General features: G+C 44.1%; 1 protein-coding gene and 1 pseudogene across 1 annotated transcript in view; one reads left to right on the top strand and one right to left on the bottom strand.

Annotated features, from left to right (window-relative positions):
• LOC108301632 overlaps nt 1-6,346 on the top strand; it is a 480,010-nt gene that overhangs the window by 185,854 nt on the left and 287,810 nt on the right. The gene's annotated exons all lie outside the window — the stretch shown is intronic.
• LOC108301375 lies at nt 467-1,039 on the bottom strand (annotated as a pseudogene).

Genomic DNA, 6,346 nt, shown 5'->3' with positions numbered 1-6,346 from the left:
TTTTTATGTTCTGGTTTTGAGAGAGAAAATGTATAGAGAGATACACACATTTCCTAGAAGAACAAATGTAGGAGACTGAAATATGGTGTGCACAAAGTTAAGAGGGCTGATAGACAGTACTTGGTTTTGAATTATTTGGCTGTCAGCTATCAAAGTTTGCAGTATAGGCCAGAGTATAAACCTCCTCAGGAAGAAGTTTGGTTAGGCAAGAACACTGAGAAATGACAGCGTCTGTTGCATTTTGTTCCAAGAATATCAGAGCAGCCAGGCACAAGGAGCATTGTGGGTCATGTGCAGTAAGCAGTAACCTGTGGATAAACGGCATGTGTGCAAATCTCTGTCACCCTAGGCAGAGGGGGAAGAGAAAAGAAGCATCCTATTAAAATGCACTTCCATCTCTAACTCACCTAAGACTGCAGGCTTCCTAAGCATCATGATTTGCAAGGCCAAAATGAAATTTAGCATTACCTGTCAATCTAGGTCATTGGGAATCTGGTTCACTGGGGCCATCTCAGAAGATCTGCTCAGGACAGCAGCAAGTCTACCCAGAAGGGTATGCCTCAATAATCTTCACATCGTTTACAGGGCAATCCTGAGACTCTGTTTCTACCATTCCTACTCAGTTCACTGTTCCTATCCCCTGCACACTGGGCCAAGAATGGTGTGTTTGCTGTTGAGCCATTGGGTGGGGTTGAGGGTCACAAAGAACTGGCTGCCATTGGTGTCTGGCCCTGTGTTGGTCATTGTGAGAATTCCAGCGACTGTAAATTTCAGGTCTGGATGAAGTTCATCTTCAAACTGTGTGCCATAGATAAATGCACTGCCTCAGCCTGCCCCTGTTGGGTCTCCTTTTTGGATCACGAAATCTTTGATGATCCTGTGGAATTTTGTGCCACTGTAGTCACCTCGACGAGCCATCTCAGCGGTTCTTACAGGTCTTTGGAGCATGCTTCTAGCACAGCTCCAGTACAATGATTCCCATGCTGGTTTCCAAGCAAATATTCGGTGGCTGCCAGGAGTTTGGAGGAAGTGCAGCCATAGTGCAGCGGGCTGAATGCTTCTCCGGCAATTGCTGCCCCCGGCGTCGAGTAGCTGGGGACCCGCTGCCGCTGCTGCTGCACTCGCTTCTGGTCCCTGCCATTCAACGCTTTCAATGCCAGGATTTAGGGGGTCGGCACGAGGAAGAGGACGGACCTTTTCTTCTAATGCCGGGAAGCTAGGGTGCGAGGTGAGAAGATGCTGGGCACAAGAACAAAAATGCATGCTTCATTCTAACACATTTTTAAACTGAAGCTTTATTATCCTTTTCATCTCTTGCCAGCTATTTATTTATTTTATTTTTTTGAGACAAGAGTCTCACTCTGTCACCCAAGCTGGAGTGATCGCGGCTCACTGCAAACTTTGCCTCTCGGGTTCAAGCAATTCTCGTGCCTTAGCCTCCAGGTAACTGAGATTACAGGCGTGCACCACCACACTCAGCTAATTTTTGTATTTAGTACAGACAGGGTTTTGCCATGTTGGCTGGACAGGTCTCCAACTCCTGACCTCAAGTGATCCACCCGCCTCAGCCTCCCAAAGTGCTGGGATTACAGGCATGAGCCACCACACCCAACCCATCTCTTGCTTTTTCAAGACATGGCAAGTTTCAGAATCCTTTAAAAATTACTTTGTTCGGGCCAGGCATGGTGGCTCATGTAATCCCAGCACTTTGAGAGGCTGAGGCGGGTGGATTGCCTGAGACCAGGAGTTCAAGACCAGCCTGGCCAACATGACAAAACCCCATCTCTGCTAAAAATACAAAATTAGCAGGTCGTGGCAGTGGGTGCCTATAATCCCAACTATTCAGGAAGCTGAGGCAGGAGAATGGCTTGAACCCAGGAAGCAGAGTTTACAGTAAGCCAAGATCACACCACTGCACCCCAGCCTGGGTGACAAAGCGAGACTCTGTCTCAAAAAAAAAAAAATTATTCAAACTGTTTCCCAAAAGAGAGGTTTTGTGTCAGTGGTCTTTCACACCATCTCAGAACCACGCTTGCCTGAATGAACATTTCAGATGAACTTGGTGTCATCTGGGCTGCAGTGATAGCAAATGATGGAGTAAAACTGTAGAAATTATCCAGCATCTTTTCTGTGAGCCAAGTCAGTAATTAGCTGGGATCCAACAGCTTTGCCTTTGTCACTTGAGACAGATTGTCCAACAATTCCCCTGAAATTCCAGTCTGTGCAGTAAGACAAATACATCAGTGGAATAGAATAGAGAGCTCAGAAATAGATCCACACGAATATAGTCAATTGACCTTTGACAAAGGAGCAGAGACAATTCAATGGAAAAAGCACAGTCTTTTTCAACAAATGGCACTAGAATGATTGGACATACACAGACTGAAAAAACTAATCTAGACACAGACCTTACATCCTTCATAAACGTTATTTCAAAATGGATCATAGGCCAAAATGTAAAATGTAAAATAATAACACTCCTAAAGAATAACACAAGAGAAAATCTAGGTGACCTTGGGTTGGGTGATGATTTATTTTAAGATAAAACACCAGGCTGGGTGTGGTGGCTCACGCCTGTAATCCTAGCACTTTGGGAGGCCAAGGTGGGTGGATCACCTGAGGTCAGGAGTTCAAGACCAGCCTGGCCATCATGGTGAAACCCCATCTTTAAAAAATAAATAAATAAAATAAAATAAAAACACCAAAAGCACTCCCTTGCCAATCTGAGCAATAGATAGACTTGGATAATATGCATGATTCCAAAAGTGTGCTGTAGCTTCCTTCTCCAGATTTAAGACCTGACATCTTGAAGACAGTGGCAAATCCTAGGAGTTGACACTCTGGCATTCCATTTGAATCAGAACAGGAAAAGAAGCGAGATCCCCCAGTTCCTGGGGAAATGGAGTTGTTCCCAGCACAAAAACCATAACATAATTGGTACTTTTTTTTTTTTTTTTTTGAGACAGTCTCACTGGCTTTGTCACCTAGGCTGGAGGCTGGAATGCAGTGGCACGATCTCAGCTCACTGCAGCCTTCGCTTCCCAGGTTCAAGCGATTCTCCTGCCTCAGCCTCCCAAGGCTGGGATTACAGTCATGTACCACGATGCCTGGCTCACTTTTTTACTTTTTTTTTGGTGAGTGTATTTTTAGTAGAGATGCGATTTCACCATGTTAGCCAGGCTGATCTCAAACTTCTGACTTCAAGTAATCTGCCTCCCAAAGTACTGGGATTACAGTGAACCACCATGCCTGGCCGATTGTTACTTTTGTAATAAGACAAGTCTACTATAAATTTACCCCTACCACCTGCTTGCTTTGCAGGGGTTTGCACCAGCCTCCCCACAACCAAGCAGCCAAACCTGGCAGCAGGAATGGAAGTCAGCAACTCAGAACCTTGGATTTACCGCTCTAGGCAAACCAAGGAGTTTCCAGAAGTTGTCGGAAAGCTCCCACCCAGTCACCTACAAAGTGACTGAACAGCTGGTGGGAATGCATTTGTGGTCTATCGGAATATCTTTCATGTTATGGTCCTGGCCTCACAAGTAAACCCAGTGCAAACTCAAAACTCACTGTGATATCACTGATTATTATATGACATGAGAATCTCTCATTTTATTTATTTATTTATTTTTGAGACAGAGTCTCACTCTGTCACCAGGCTGGAGTGCAGTGGTGTGACCTCGGCTCACCGCAATCTCTGCCTCCTGGGTTCAAGTGATTCTCCTGCCTCAGCCTCCCGAGTAGCTGGGACTACAGGTGTGTGCCATCATACCTGGCTAATTTTTGTGTTTTTAGTAGAAATGGGCTTTTACCAGGTTGGCCAGAATGGTCTCAATCTCTTGACCTTGTGATCCGTCCACCTCAGGCTCCCAAAGTGCTGTGATTACAGGCATGAGTCACTGTGCCCAGCCAAGAATCTCTCATTTTTAATCAAATTACAGATTTCAATTTATTTGTGTTGTCAGTGGAATTTTTTTTTTTTGAGACGAAATCTCGCTCTGTCGCCCAGGCTGGAGTGTGAGTGCAGTGGCATGGTCTCGGCTCACTGCAACCTCCACCTCCCAGGTTGAAGCGATTCTCCTGTCTCAGCCTCCCAAGTAGTTGGGATTACAGGCTCACCCCGCCACACCCAGCTAATTTTTGTATTTTTAGTAAAGAGGGGGTTTCTCTATGTTGGCTAGACAGGGGTGGGGGGTACTTACCATGTTGGCCAGGCTGGTCTCGAATTCCTGGCCTCAGGCGATCCGCCCGTCTCAGCCTTCCGAAGCGCTGGGATTATAGGTGTGAGCCACCACGCCGGCCAACTGTTTCTCTAAAGTAATAATTGGTTACAGCTGGTGCCAGGGAAGGACGGTTTTCTAATAGATAGAAAATACCTGAAACTGATCAGCAGCTTCCCAACAAGATCTCAAGAGTGGGGAGAAGTAATTCAAGATCCTGGAAGTATGCCAACATATAAAGCCAGAGGTTAAGCTGCACACTTGGTTTCTCAGTGCCACTTGGCCCTCTTCCAAGCTGTACTTCCTTCTTTTTTTCCTTTCCGTCCTTTCCTTACTGTTCTAAAGCTTTTTGATAAACTTCCACTCCTGCTCCAAAATGTGCATCTCTTCTGCCTTATGCCCCTCAGCTGAATTTTTTCTTCCAAGGAGGCAAGAATTGAGGTCTGTATAGATTCTCGGTGGTAACTCAGATATCTTCCACTGCTCTCAAAACTGTTTAATTTACTAATGAACTATCGATTCAATTATGTAACACTATTTTTTAAAGTCATGGTAACATTCACATAAATTTACATTCACATAAATTTAAAATTCATCATTTAAAAATGTACAATTCACATAAAAATTTAAAATTCATCATTAAAAATGTACAGTACAGTGGTTCATGCCTGTAATATCAACACTTTGAGACAGAAGCCTGAGACAGGAGGATTGCTTGAGGCCAGGAGTTTGAGACCAGGCTGGGCAATATAGAAAGACCTTGTCTCCACAAAAAATAGAAAAATTAGCCAGCTGCGATGGTACATGCCCATAGTCCCAGCTAGTAGGGAGGCCGACGCAGGAGGATCACTTGAGCCCAGGAGTTCAAAGTTACAGTGAGCTATGATCAATCCATTTCATTCCAGCCTAGGCAAAAAGGAGAGACCCTGTCTCTGAAAAAAAAAAAAAAAAAAAGTACAATTCAGTGGCATGTAGAACATTTGCAATGTTGTGCAAACATCCTCACTAGTTCCAGGACATTTTCATCACTCAAAAGGAAATTCTATTCCCATTAAGTAGTCACTCCCCATTGCCATCCCCAGCCCTGGCAACCACTAATCTGCTTTCTGTCTCTCTAGATGTACCTCTTCTGGCTATTTCATGTGATGAAATCATATAACACGTGGCCTTTTCCATCTGACTTCACTCATTTACCATACTATTTTGCATGTTCATCTATACTGTAGTGTGTATCAATGCTGCGTTAAGTTTTATGACTGAATAATATTCTAAAGTATGGACACCCCACACGTGTCACCCTTTCAGCAGCTGATGGACAGTTGGGTTGTTCTACCTTTTGACTATTGTGAATAGTGCTGTTATGAATATTCCTGTACCAGTTTTTGTTTAAATACCTGTTATCAGTTCTTCTGGGTAAATACCTAGGAGTGGAATTGCTGGGTTATTTGGTAATTCTATGTTAAACTTACTGAAGAACCATCAGACTGTTTTCCACAGCAGTCGAACAATTTCACATTCCCACCAGCAACGTATGAGGGTTCCAGTTTCTCCGTATCTTTATCAACACTTGTTGTCTGCTGCTTTTTAATTTACAGTTTGCCTATTTGTTGGTTTGGTTTTGTTATAGCCATCCTCATGGGATGGCTCACTGTAGCCTCCACCTCCTGAGGTCAGACAATCCTCCTGCCTCCTGTACAGGCATGTGCCACCACACCTAGATAATTTTTTCTTTTTTTCTTTTTCTTTTTGTTATTGTTGTCGTTGTCATTTTTTGGAGGCAGCGTCTCACTGTGTTGCCCAGGCTGGTCTCGAACTCCTGGGCTCAGGTAATCCTCTCACCTCAGGCTCCCAAAGTGCTGGGATTATAGGCATGAGCCACTGTGCCCAGCCTACCCTCTTAATTTTTAAGTGTACAGTACAGTATTGTTCATTAAATGCACATTGTTGTACAACAGATATCTTAAAATTTCCTATCTTGTATGACTGAAACACTGTACCCATTGAATAACTCCCCATTCCCTCTTCCCCCAGCCCCTGGCCACCATTCTGCTTTTGATTTTGAGTTTGATTACTTTAGATGCCTCATGTAAGTGGAATCATGCAATATTTGTCTTTTTTTTTTTTTT

The sequence above is a fragment of the Cebus imitator genome, unplaced genomic scaffold, assembly GCF_001604975.1.
Source record: "Cebus imitator isolate Cc_AM_T3 unplaced genomic scaffold, Cebus_imitator-1.0 Scaffold1, whole genome shotgun sequence".
Lineage (NCBI taxonomy): Eukaryota > Metazoa > Chordata > Mammalia > Primates > Cebidae > Cebus > Cebus imitator.
The sequence above is the reverse complement of the archived record's forward strand: the minus strand, read 5'-3'. Positions and strand labels throughout refer to the sequence as shown.